The 14,489-nt window shown below is 43.6% G+C and overlaps 1 protein-coding gene across 3 annotated transcripts in view; it reads left to right on the top strand.

The window, feature by feature from the left end:
- Positions 1–14,489, top strand: part of MGMT (O-6-methylguanine-DNA methyltransferase) — a 323,107-nt gene that overhangs the window by 119,643 nt on the left and 188,975 nt on the right. The gene's annotated exons all lie outside the window — the stretch shown is intronic.

The following is a 14,489-nucleotide window of genomic DNA, read 5'->3' as shown; positions in this document are numbered from 1 at the left end:
ACAAGCCTACAACCGTGCTGCTAAAGGTGGATCTGTCTTTGCCAGCTAAGTCAAACTCTTATTAGACAGAAGGCAGGAAGAGGTAGATAGGAAAGAGGAGAGAGAAGGTGGGAAGATTAAAAATGACACTTGAGGATCCAAGTGAAAGCCAAAACCTAAGGCTCACATTCTAAATGTATTTCAGCATTTAGCTGGAACCAATAGAGTTGATTATACCATCTAGTTTCCTCTGTGGCTCTGTCCAGTCAGGACATCTTTCAGGATCAGGACAATGAAGATGCAACAGTGTCATGATGTATCTCAGGCTCCCATGAGAAAATGAAGACAGCAGAAGCTACAATGTTGAGGCTTGCTTCTTCTGGTCCCCTTCTCCTACTGTCCCTTGGGTAAGCAGTGCCCCAAAAGAAGTAGCAACATAATCCCAATACAATTAATCAAAACAGATTATGGAGATTTCAACTGTAAACATTTATCTTAATTTTTAGAATCTTTCATTTTATTATGTCACCTTTGACTTCATCAGAAGCCTTGAAAATATTTTAATACAGTTGAAACAATTCAATTTATGCCAGTCTGTCTTCAACTTTTGATTACATTTACAAGCACTCATATATAATGGACTCAGTTGGGTGCTTGTTACCTTGTCTACTTAAAACAAAGGCCTCTATATTGGCTAATAACTCTCCACTCGATGTGATATCTCTGTGTATGCAGCCCAAAATATCATGAGCTGGTTATAACTGCCATATGGCATTGCAGATTTCTGTCACCCCAAATAAAAGGACCACTGGATCTCTCCTACAGGCAGGGCACCTTTATGAAGGCATGATCAGATACACACTTCTTGGCCTGACTTCTCTTCTTACAGGGTCTATCAGAATGTCTGCATCTTACTTAGGCACAACTGAAGATGAATGCAAGAAATACTCTTATCCCTAGAAGAACTCAGCTGCTGTACTCGAGACAAATCAGACAAACTCCAGTCTGAGCTAAGGTGGTCTTTGAACCCAAGTGTCTTGAGTTTCTTCCTGACCAAAGGACGGGCTTACCTTGTTTTGAAGAGTCAGTAGACGTTGACTCTACCCTGCTTAAACTTGGGCACCCCTCAGAGGTGAGTGCCACTCTAGTTGCCGAGCCACGAAGGCCACCTGTATAACAAAGCTTTGAACATTTGTTTTTTAACTTCACACCGAGCCTTCCGTGTGAATGCATCTCAAGGCTGTTCAGATATAGATATAGAAAAGAAAGGTCATGCTGACTGGTGAACATCTTAGTTGAGCAGGATGTACATCCTCAAAACCACATATACTGTGAGAATGTCATAATGGGTGGATCTCTAAGTAAGTGGCAACTCATTATAACAACAAATTTAAACCACTATTAATTATAACCAGTTTTCAGCTAGAAAAAATGAATTAATTTTAAATTAGAAACAGTAAATACAGTAACCTTGTACGAAGAGAGGTTTGGTTCTTGTAGGTCCTTGAATACAGAACACTGCATCCAAGTGACCTGTATATGTGTCTCCTAATAGCTTTATTTCTCTGAAAGGGTTCCATGGCTTCTATGGCAGGTCACAGCTAGAATATGCCAAGACTATGTATGACAGAGGGTCTGGATCTCGATCCATAATTCTGTAGCTCAGGGTAGGTGGATCCCCTGCTCTCCTGCTTAAGGGAGTTAAAACATGAGGCTTTACCAAAATTAAATCCACCCAGACAAGATGGTCTGTGAAAGTTAGCATCTGAGCTAAGTGGCTAAGCCTTTAAAAGACTGCTATTAATCATAATTAAAATGATCTTCAGTGGTCTATCTCTTAGAGAAAGCAGCATGTCCAAACGTGTGCGTGCGCTCATAACTGGGGAAAACTGGGCTGGAAAGTTAGGGTAGAAGCTCCCGATCAGGTGGTCTTGGTAAGGGAGATCTTTGGACACAGCAAAGGGAATTTGTATCTAGACAGCAAGTAGTGATGATAGGCTGACCAGAGTGGTTAGAGAGAGGATTGTTTTCAGGGGATACACGCTATTAGTTTACTTACAGAGGAAAAAAATTGAGAATGAAATTTTGTTTGCGAGAAATGTAAATCTAGATATGCTGAGCAAACAGTTCCTTTTTAGATGTTTTCTTTATTTCTTTATTTTCTTTATTGGTTTTGCTAAGGTTACTGTAGTGTGGGTAGCTTCACACACTTGTCCCCAAAAGAAAGAGAACCCCAGTCTCTTAGTACAGGTGCAGAAGCAACTGTGGGTCTGGAACCTACCCTTCCTTCCAAGTCTTGGTCGAAGGGTACAGGCAGAGGTGTCCACTCCTTGATCAGTTGTATTGGCATCAGTCTGTGGTGCATGAACATAAAGGGAGAAGCTGAAAGACCAAGTTGGAGATGAGAGTTGGTGCAGATGTTGGTCATGCAATGTTATTACTTTATAGTTAGTTAGTTAATGTCACAACTGAGGACCTATTTTTGTGCTTGTGGCAGATGTGGTTCCTTTCCCAAAGTGCTTACAGTCTCAGGAGAACTTTTTTGCATGGTTCCTATACCCATTATGACTCTATACAAAATATGTGCTTTAATATATCTCTTTTGTTTCAATTTCTGCTTTACCTGACTACTTGTACACATCATAGGTCGATGCATTGATTTTTCTTGTAGGCTTCCAATTACTGATGTACTTAAATATTATGATTACTTATAACTATGTTCTTATCCTTATGCATGTAATCTAGATTTGTTGAGGTTTCAATGCTTTCTTTATATTGGCTTTTTCAGTGTTGTTTATTATAGCAGTTATTTTGAAGGTAGAAGATTTACTAAAAATCCTACAGAAATAGCCATCATGGATTTTCTAATGATTTAAGCGAAGTTTGAAAATGCTGTCAATGTAGGCTTTCTCAGCTCATTAAAACAGATTGCCACATCTTAAAAAACTTGGATTTTTTCACATTAGTTGTAAAACTGTTTTCATCCTAATCTGTGCCGAAGCAAGAAAAATAGTGTAGTGTACAGAATATAAGAACTTTGGTGATTGACAGTTCATAAAGAACTCTTTTGAAAAAAAGAAATAGATTTTCCCCCTCCCTTAGCTAACATGTTTTATGGAATTCAAATGCTTATGATTAATTTGGATCTATGCCTAACCAATCAGAACATGCAGCTATAGTCAAGCTATTCTAAACAAATGATGTTTTCAGAAATGCATAGTTAGACAGGAATAAAAATTGTGTGTGTGATTAGCTTTGGTGTGTGTGTGAGAATGCTTACACGGGACATTCACAGAGAAACTGAAAATTAAAGATGAAAATCTGCTTTACAAGCACATAGTTACAGTGTAAAGAGTTACATTTGTAAGAACGAATGGATGGTGGCCTGTATTTTGAATAGTTTTACTTTTGTTGATTTAGGGTAGAATTTCGAAAGTGAAAAATGAGACTTAAGCAATTAAGGAGCCCAGGAAATTTGGAAATTTTTACCCTGAGATATTACTTTTATTTGACATAAATTTAAACTGCTATGCAAGTGTTCAGAGAGTGAACGCATATCTATAGTAGGACTGGGTAAAAAAGCATTTATAATTTCTCAGATGTCTCTTTTCTGTCAGAAATATATTTTGTAACAGCTTTCCACAGCTTCCTGTATGGAGATGTCATTCTTCAGGTTTAGAACAAACTTAACAGTACCCAGGCTAGGCAAAAAAATCGTTCTCTGGCGTGGTCTAGTGCCACTGCAGTAATCCATTCTTTCTGCACGTTTGTCACTTCTTGAGTCTTGGGGTGAAGCTTTTATGGACTTTGTGTGGCTCCTCCATGGCATTTGTAGCTTTTGTAGTTTTTTTCATCATAAGTGGGATATGATTGTCAGGCAGATGCTTCTAGAAAGAATGTGTTGCAGTTTTTCACATAACTTCCTCACTTCCCATTGCTAGTAATTCATTTTTAACTCCTGATAGTTACTTCAATGTGCTGCAAAAATAGATTAACTTCTGCGAGTTCCTTAGAAGTTGATCTCTGTGGTGGCTTGATCTCTTTTGTTCTACAAGCTCATTTTGAGGGTTGCTTCTGCCTTTTATAAAGGGCGTCATTTGCCACCTCTTTACATTACAGCAGTGGCACTATATGAATATTTAATAACTGAATATTGAATTGCTGTAGAAAGATTATTAGAAGTAATATGAGCATGTTTGTTTTTGTCTCCACCTACTGGCAGGAACAACGAACTTCACTGTTCCAGGTTGCTATAGAGGAAGTTAGTGGAATTAAATTTCTTTTTTTCCGTGCATGAATATTTTTTTTTTAGATTTTCCTTTTGTTTTTACAAAATGTTGGTTTATTGAGAGACGTGCTACCCTCAATTGACATATTGACATTTCAAGGAACGGTGGTTATCGTTTTGAGCAATACAATTCTACACTGACAGATTCCTATCATTATTTGGAACTGTTACTGAGGGTTAGTGAGACAGGTCTCATAAATAATGAAAGTGAATCATATTGGGGAGAACAGCAGTGAAAATCCGTGGAATATACAGTGCTGACACCAGATAATTTCTGTTTAGCCATGACATCATGCAGTGTTAGTGTCATGCATTACAGTGAGGAAATTGACTTATGGTATTGTAACTCCTGCTACAGGATGATAATTAACTTGTGTCACCACTGTAACTGCCTATATGGATAATTAGCAGCATAGAGGATAACTGGATTAACACTGTGTTCTTAAATGTGTCCTATTAACTCCCCAAAGGTTTTGCACAAGCAGCTCAGATAGATGTGCTGGTCATGCAGGAAGTAAAATTGAATGTATATTGTGGTTAGTGAACTAAATTCTCTTTTCAGAGCTTCGCAAGTTTATTATTTGACAGCTGTGGGAAAATTTCACACTGGACTACATCTGATTTGCAGTTTTATAGTGAGCAATTGACAGCAAAGTTGGAAAACTAGAAACAAACCTAGTTCTGGTTGAGTTACGTAACACAGAGAAGCTTGTCAGTATACTGTGGCTTGACCTGGTTTTGTTACATGTATGTCAGCTTAGCAGAGAGCTCTAATTACCCTCTTGTTAAAATAAGAAGTTAAATCACTTCAGTTACACTCAGTGCACAAACTCCTAACTGCTGCTGTTTCTGAAAGCAAGTAAGCTTAATGTCAAATGACCTGTGCATATCAGAAGTATGTTTCTATTATTATTTAACCTTATTCTTAAAAGGATGGTCACCTTGTGAAAATGCCAGGCTTGAAAAAGGACTAACATAGGTTGTCATAATTATTTTAATAAGAGGAAATGAAGAGGACACTTTTGTTTCATATGTTGACAGAAATATGTCATATTACACATTCAACTTTATTTTCTTATAAATTGCTCTTCAGTACTGAATGTTGAATTCTCTGTTACTTCTTCCAGGTCAACAACAGTTTCAATCTTCCCTGGTCCTGTGTAGAGACCAGAGATGATTATTGAAAAGACAGTAGGTAATTTTGTGGTCTCATGCTTATCTAAGGATCTAGATGCTTGTAACCTAAATTATTTCCTGCCTCTTCCTCCCACACTCCTCTTTTGCTGCTTTTCACACATTTGAGCCATATAAGGGACAAATTTCAAAATGTTGCACAAGATTTTAGCAACATAAGAATACCCAAATGTCAACAAATGCAGTTGAAAGTACTGAGGCTCCTTAATATTTAAGGGTTCTTCGAGTGCTTGCTCATGTTGATTCCATTCTAGGGTATGCACATGCCCACGTGCACAGTCATCGTAGGGTCAGCTGTAGCTCCCCCTTGAGTGCCGCACTCATGCATTGATATATTAGGCGCTGCCAATCCTATACCCTCTCGGTTCCTTCTTACCACCCGTGACAGTAGATCGGAGCGCCTTGTTGGAAGAGCATTAGCGGTTCTTACAGTCCATTGTTCTGTCTTCTTTGTTGTTAGTTGATACGTACTTACTTATACTTTTAAGTGTTAGAGTAGTGGTTTAGGAGTTAGAGTCCGAGCTGGGACTTCACCTCGGAGCAGGACATGCCCCATTCCCCATGCTCATCATGCATCTGGCTGATGCCCATTAGTGACCCCCATGAGAGCTGTTTGAGGTGTTTGGGGGATTGGCGTCATGACTCAGGTGTCCCGTGCCTTGCAGATGAAGACCTTGGCATCGAGGACCCGTGTCTTCTAACCGGGGACCAAGGTTGCGGTGGTGATGAGGACCAACAGGTACAGTCAGGAGAGGGGGGACACTCCGCTACTTTAGAGGGCAGTCCCATAACTGGCTTGCCCATAAATGCCGGGGCCTTAGCTGAGTGTATCATCTGGCTTGGTGTCTGCAGTGGTGGCCAACCTACTTGCTCTTTGGCCGTTGGGCCTGCTTTGGGCACAGGTGACCCCACTAGGGCCGGGACTGCCTGCCATTCACAGGAGTTGGAGGTAGGTCCCTGGCTGGGCTACATGCAGCTCCGTGGTGGGCCTGTGGCCTGACACAGGTCCTTTGCCCAAAGCCCCCTTCTTCTGCAGTGCCAGCAGGCCCATCAACTTTGTCCACTTCTTAGGCACTGGGGAGGGGAAACGATGCCATGTGGCTTCCAGTGCCCATGATGTGCTGTATGCTGATGCCAAGATGCTGGGTGTGGAGTCCAATTGTGAAGGCGCTGAGGTAGGACAAAGCGCAGCCTCCATGAGGAGAGCCCTCAAGCGGATATCACCATCGCCTAGGTGGTCTCCCAGGCATCGATCACTCCCCGTTGTGGGATCGTTCACAGTCATGGCACTGTTCTCTGGCTCCCCAGTACCGCTCTTCAGGCAGGTGACGTGGTCTTCACCTTCTCTTTACCAGTTGCTGACAAGGATCAGTCAGCAGACTCAGGCATGTGTGGCTCCACCCTGGTCACTGAAAGGCAATGGTCTGAGCCTGAAGGGGAGTTCAGCCCCTCACCTATAAAAGGCGAATTACTACTGGCCTGCGAGACCAGTGCGGATCCTGCGGCAGCAGCATGGAGGCAGGGGCAATGGCCCGCTCGTGGCAGTACTGGAACCCATGGGGTGTACCTGTTATGCTGGTCCTGTATTCCCACCATTCCTCATAGGCCACATCAGACAAGCTGCTCTTGACACAGCCAGCACCCGAGTCGGAGCATGGTGCCAAATCCGATGTGGAGGCGACAAAGCAGGCCCTGATGCCCAAGGAGCCTTCTCTAGATGAGCATGGGGAAGCCGCCTCTCCTCTGGCTGGGCAGTCATCTTTGTCTCTAGACGAAATGGTGGTGGACCCTTCGCAAACAAACAACCCCCTGGATGACTTCAAGCACCAAGCCAGACTCCCAACCTGAACTTGGAGGTCAGGGAGCGGAGCAGTACAATCACTGCTTTAATGTCATACTCTCCTCCACCCCGGTCCAAGGTTGCATTGCCCGTCCACCCAGGAGTCCTTAAAATTGCCAAGTTTGTGTATCAGACACCCTCTTCCATTCTACCTACCTCCAAGAAGGTGGAAAATAAATATACCTCCACAAAAGGGTTTGAGTTACCTGCACACCCACCTTCCAGCAGGACACCTGGATGTGTCCATCATCAACAAAATGGACAGGGAGGGACAGGCAAGTGGCGCACCAAAAAATAAAGAAGCCAAGAGACTGGACTTATTTGGCAGAAAAACGTATTCAACAGCCAGCCTGCAATTTCAGGTGTCTAACCATCAGGCCCTACTTGGCAGGTACAACTTCAACCGTGGGACTCCATCAGCAAGTTTAAGGAGGGCCTCCCACAGGACTGAGCCCAGAAGTTTGCCGCCTTGGTGGACAAGAGCAAAGTAGTGGTGAGAGGTGCCCTCCAGATGGCCTGGGACCCTGTGGGCTTGGTGGCCAGGGTGCAGAATAAATGTGCCACCCATATGCAGAATAAATTTTATGTGCACCAAGGTAATGTGCAGATGTGTGCCACCAGCGGAAACAACAAACCTGATATAATATATATATTTTTAAAAGTTACCAGTAGGAATAATTATTTCAGCTAGGAAGAGTTAGGCATTTTAGAATTCACTACTCACAGAACTAAATTGTAAGAAAGAAATACAAATTATGAAATGCGTAGACCATTAAAAAAACTAAAATAACACAGAGAATATATGTGCATTGCAAGAAGTACCAAGAAATAAGAGTGTGTGTGTGTGTGTGTGTGTGTGTGTGTGTGTGTGTGTGTGTGTGAGAGAGAGAGAGAGAGAGAGAGAGAGAGAGAGAGAGATTTTCCTTGCTGGCTGCTGGGGAGTGTGCAGTCTCTTTAAGGCACTCACTCACCTGAAGGTTTGTTCAAACCTTAGAGCTGCTACAAGTCCTGAGCCCTGTCCCCTCTACACTGCTTTGTAGAGATGGGGGTGAGGGGATGACACCCTGACATCAGCATCCTTTCCTCCCCCGCCCCCCCACGCTCTGCATAGCCAGCAGGAGGGTCCCAAGAGCAGTTGCAGGAGCAACATGGCTGAAAAGCAGCGAAGTTGAGCACCTGAACACACAGTGCCAACTGGATGTGCATGACTCTGCTAATCAGTTGTGCAGCACTTGAATCTCTCCTGGGCAACCACCGAACCGTGCAGCTTATAGGGAACATAGCTACTGTCCCAAAACCACAATAATCGTCTGCATCTGAACCTGGTGGTGCTGCACCTCACAGCTTGGGTGCTGCATTGTTAAGTGCAGAGGAACAGGAGTGCTCAGCTGCTGTCCAGAAGGCCCTGTTCGGCAGCAAAAAGCCCTCCACCAGAACGACCTACCTGGCCAAACGAAAGCAGTTTGCTTGCTGGACCTCAGATAAAGGCATTCAGCCCGAGCAGGCCTCACTGCAGTTCATCCTGAACTACCTTCTGCATCTCAACCTCTAAGGCCTGTCCCTTTCATCTACCAAGGTCCACTTGGCCGCTATTTTGGCCTTCCATTTGCCGCTCAAGCGTAGCTCGGTTTTTATCCAGGACATGACTGCCAGGTTCCTCAGGGGCCTCGAGTGCCTCTTTCCACATGTCAGGGACACTGTCCCTCTGTGGGACCTGAATCTCATGCTGTTGCAGCTCATGGGACACACGCCCCATTCGAGCTTCTGGCTTCCTGTTCTCTCCTCCTCCTTTCATGGAAGGTCACGTTCTTGGTTGCAATAACATCTGTCTGTCGGGTCTGTGAGATTAGAGTGCTTACCTTGGAACTACCCTATACAGTCTTCTACAAAAACAAGGTCCAGCTGTAGCCACACCTGACTTTCCTGCCCAAGGTGGTGTCACAGTTTCATACGGGTCAGGATATTTACTTGCCTGTTTTTTCCCCAAAGCCACATAAGTTGGAGGAGGAGCATAGATTGCATTCCCTAGGTGTCAGGAGAGTGCTAGCTTTCTACGTTGAAAGGACCAAGCCATTCTGCAAGTCAATGCAATTATTTGTCGTGGTGGCCAATAGGATGAAAGATAGTGCAGTGTCCAGGACATTGGTAGGGTGGCCACTGGCTCATCCATTAACACATTCACGTCCCATTATGCATTTATCCTGCAGGTTAGGAATGATGGTGGCTTTGGTAGAGCAGTACTGCAAGCCACTAGACCAGGGGTGGCCAACCTGAGCCTGATAAGCCAGAATTTACCAATGTACATTGCCAAAGAGCCACAGTAATAAGTCAGCAGCCCACCATCAGCTCCCCCACCCTGCTCCCAGAGCCTCCCACCTACTGGCAGTTCTGCCGATCAGCACCTCCCCCTCCCTTTCTGCACCTCCTGATCAGCTGTTTTGTGGTGTGCAGGAGGCTCTGGGGAGGAGGGGGAGGAGCAAGAGCACTGCAGGCTCAGGGGAGGGGGCAGAGCCTGTGGCAGAGCCAGAGGTTGAGCAGTGATCATCCCCGGCACATTGAAAAGTTGGCTTCTGTAGCTCCAGCCCTGGAGTTGGTGCCTATACAAGGAGCCGCATATTAACATCTGAAGAGCCGCATGTGGCTCCAGAGCCACAGGTTGGCCACCCTTGCACTAGACTTCCGAGCCCATTTCTGAGGATACTGCTTGTGAGTCACCTAGAATGGCATCGACATGAGCAAGCACTCGAAGAAGAAAGAAACGTTACCTACCATTTCGTAACTATTGTTCTTCGAGATGTTACTCATGTCCATTCCATTACCTGCCCTCCTACTCCTCTGAGTGTTGCCAGCAAGAAGGAACTGAGAGGGCGTAGGGTCGGTGGTGCCTTGTCATAAACAGATGGTTAAGGGTTAATGCCTCTTTTACCTGTAAAGAGTTAAAAAGTTCACCTAGCCTAGCTAACACTTGACCAGAGGGACCAATGGGGGGAACAAGATGTTTCAAAAGGAAGGAGGGAAGTTTTTCCTTTGTTGAGAGTTTCAGTTTCAGCCGGAGTGAAAAAGATCAAGGAACCAGCCTCTTATCAGAGTAGTAAGTTTTAGAAAGGACTAAATAGGTTTATGTTTATTTCTTTGTAACCTGTCTTATGCAATTAGAGGTAGAATCAAATTGCGTATTTTGGTATTTTTTTTGTGTGTGTAACTAAATTTGTGCCCAGGGGAACATCCTCTGTGTTTTGAATCTGTTGTTTGTGAGAGTAGCTGGTATGCTAATCTCTCCCAGAGGGTTTTCTTTTACCTTCCTTTTCTTTAATTAAAAGCCTTTTTCTTAATACCTGATTGATTTTTTCCTTGTTTTTAGATCCAAGGGGGTTGGATCTGGATCCACCAGGAGTTGGTAGGAGAAGGGAGGGGAGATGGTTAATTTCTCCTTGTTTTAAGATCCAAGGGATTGGATCTGGACTCACCAGGGAATTGGTGAAGGAGTCTCTCAAGGCTGCCCGGGGAGGGGAAGGTTTTGGGGGGAAAGGGAGTGATCCACAGACACTGAAAATTCTGGATGGTGGCAGCGATACCAAATCTAAGCTGGTAATTAAGCTTAGAAGTGTCCATGCAGGTCTCCACATCTGTACCCTAAAGTTCAGAATGGGGAAGGAACCTTGACACGCCTAATATACAACGCATGAGCATGATACTCAAAGGGGAGCTATAGCCGACCCTATGGATACAACTAAGACAAAAGTCTCCAACGACTGTTCACATGGGCGCACGCACACCTAGAATGGAATGGACATGAGCAACACATCTCAAAGAACAGCCATTATGAAAAGGTAAGTAACCGTTTTTCTTTTTCTTTTTTTTAAGTATTTAAAAACATTTTCTGGACAATTCTGTCAACTGTCATGTGGCCTAAATAATAGGGGGGAGGCAGAGAATTGGCGACTTCTAGTGTTTTCATAGCATTACTTTTTATACTGTTATCACTATTGCTTTAGTGGTGTGGAATTTGTTCTATAATTTCATATCTAATTGTTTAGAAGTCAGCAATTTTAGCTGCCGTTTAATAGCTTTCTGTGTGATGCTCATATCTAGCTAGTTTAAGACCCCATTACATTACACTCAACTCTTTAGAACTTGATTTGGTAACTAATAAAAGGCTCTGTCACCTTAAGTGGTTACAAATTAACACAATTCAGTTTGCTTCCACACAACAGTGTTGCTCCCATTATAGGAATGTTTGCATGCCCATTCCTACCATGCCATAAACCATGTGTGCATTGGTAGATTTTCTGAGACTATAAGCAGCTATCCCAGAGTGCTTGGGTGAGCAGGGAGTGCCCAGAGAACATGCACTCTGCATGGCATCAACAGCACATGGACAATGCACTTTAGGAAGTCCTCTTGGATATCCTGAAATGAGAGATACAATTCTACATTTACAGATTTCTATTGTTATTTGAAACTGGTGCTAAGGATTAGTGAAACAGGTCTCCTAAATAACGAAGAGCAAGACAGAGGTGTTACTGTTCGGATCTTTGCAATTCTATTTCTCAGCCTGCACCTCCCCTGCTCCACTGGTTCCCAGTTCTCAATACTAGTCTCCCTTCTCACCCAATCTCAGTCTATCACCAGCTCTTCATCTGATTTCAGTCTCCTCCTCCTTTCCCTCAACCCCACTGGCTCCCATTTACCAGTCTCATCTACTTGTGCAGCCAGTCTCAGTTGTGTTCCTCCAATCCCAGCTTCCACTCCTCCACCAGGCTTTTTGCCCTAATATTCCGGGCCCCCGCTCCCCAATCCACCTACAGGTCTAGCACTTGTCCCCTCTGCGTTTGCATTAGAGGGCTTCCTCCTCCATGCTGCCTGGGCCCAGCAGAGAGTCATTGAGAGCAGAGGACAGACCTCACAGCAGCCCAGAGCTTAGTGATGATGGAATCGTCAGAGATATTAGTGCTAAAATGTAAAGTCTCCACTGAGCTTGTGTAGACTGCAGTTTTCAAAGGCTCATAACTCAGCTAAAGTTGGGCAGATTTTTCATGCAGATGGTAAAAGGCACAGACATGACACACAGGTGACCACATGCCAAATTTCAAGTCCCTGCTCCAAAGCACGGAGGTACTTACAGGTTTTTTTTTAAAAATGGTTACCAGAATTTTTTAACATGGCTAAAACATTTTTTTCTATCCTTATTCTTGGAAACAGTTGAACCATTTTGCATGAAAATTTTCATATCCCCTACCAGCCCTCCTTCCCCCCGCACATAACAGCTAGGAATGAAAAATGTCAGCCCAAATGTTGAAGGTTTGGCACCTCTGTAAGCCACTGAAAATAGGATATTAGAATGGTCAGTGTCAGGCAAACTTATTAATAGGTGGGACTGGAAGTGAAGAGTAATATCTGTATTTCAAACGAATAGGTCACTTCCAGACTGGAATATTGCCTTCTTTGCAGGTTTTTAAGTGTTTTGCAGAATCAGGAAAGGAGTACATCTCCAAGGAAGTCATGAAACTCTTGCCAGCAAAACCTGTAAATGGACTGTAATCGCAGGTTGCCATTTCACATGCAGGAAACTTTATCTATACCAGTGAGACACAGACTGAGGCTCGGGAGCCATAAGTGGCTCTTCAGTGTGTTTCCTGCCGCTCTTTGCAGCACATTATATTAAAACACTGTGTGATTTAATTATTGAACAATCGGGATGTTTTTACTGTGTTATTAACCGATTGTAGAATACTTGGTCAGTCATTTTGCTATGAGAATTGTTTTGCTGTGAGAATACATATACATAATATGGGAGGGGGAGTGTAAATGAAACAATGAACTCATAGTATTGTAGCTCTTTTGGATATTATTGATCACTAGTTTGGTTCCTGAACCACTGAGGTCTGAATACCACCAATTTATACGATAGATGCCATAAAAACCATGAAGCAGTCAAGACTTTTCTCACTCCTTCTGTGTCTGACTTGGCCTCATCTGCTACATAACGAAACTGTAACCGATGGAAAGCAGTAAAGAAAGTCTTAAGTAATTTATCTAAACATAAATTGCAAATAAATAAAGAAATAAAAAGTCTGTTCTCAGCGGTGATCCTGAAAGATGCACGAGGGGAATATACCATAGACTTTAAGGTCAGAAGGGACCATTATGATCATCTAGTCTGACCTCCTGCACAACGCAGGCCACAGAATCTCACCCACCCTCTCCTGTATCAAACCTGTGTCTGAGCCACTGAAGTCCTCAAATCATGGTTTAAAGATTTCAAGGTGCAGAAAACCTTCCAGCAAGTGACCCGTGCCCAAGGCTGCAGAGGAAGGTAAAAATCCCCTGGGCTTCTGCCAATCTGCCCTGGAGGAAAATTCCTTGCCGATCCCAAATATGGTGATCAGCTAAACCCTGAGCATGTGGGCAAGACTCACCAGCCAGACACCTTGGAAAGAATTCTCCGTAGTAACTCAGATCCCACCCCATCTAACATCCCATCACAAGCCGATGGGCATCTTTACCGCTAGTAGTCAAAGACGAATTAATTGCCAAAATTAGGCTATCCCATTATACCATCCCCTCCATAAACTTACCAAGCTTAGTCTTGAAGCCAGATATGTCTTTTGCCCCCACTACTCCCCTTGGAAGACTGTTCCAGAACTTCACTCCTCTGATGATTAGAAACCTTTGTCTAATTTCAAGTCTAAACTTCCTGATAGCCAGTTGATATCCATTTGTTCTTGTGTCCACATTGGTACTGAGCTTAAATAATTCCTCTCCCTCCCTGGTATTTATCCCTCTGATATATTTATAGAGAGCAATCATATCTCCCCTCAGCCTTCTTTCGGTTAGGCTAAACGAGCCAAGCTCTTTGAGTCTCCTTCCGTAAGACAGGTTTTCCATTCCTCAGTTCATCCTAGTAGCCCTTCCCTGTTCCAATTTGAATTCATCCTTCTGAAACATGGGAGACCAGAACTGCACACATGATTCCGGATGAGGTCTCACCAGTGCCTTGTATAATGGTACTAACACCTCCTTATCTCAACTGGAATACCTCGCTTGATGCATCCCAAGACCGCATTAGCTTTTTTCACAGCCATATCACATTGGCGTCTCATAGTCATCCTGTGATCAACCAATACTCCAAGGTCCTTCTCCTCCTCTGTTACTTCCAACTGATGCCTCCCCAGCTTATAACAATAG

This window comes from Gopherus flavomarginatus, chromosome 6 (genome assembly GCF_025201925.1).
Source record: "Gopherus flavomarginatus isolate rGopFla2 chromosome 6, rGopFla2.mat.asm, whole genome shotgun sequence".
In the NCBI taxonomy this organism is placed as follows: Eukaryota; Metazoa; Chordata; order Testudines; family Testudinidae; genus Gopherus; species Gopherus flavomarginatus.
The sequence above is the reverse complement of the archived record's forward strand: the minus strand, read 5'-3'. Positions and strand labels throughout refer to the sequence as shown.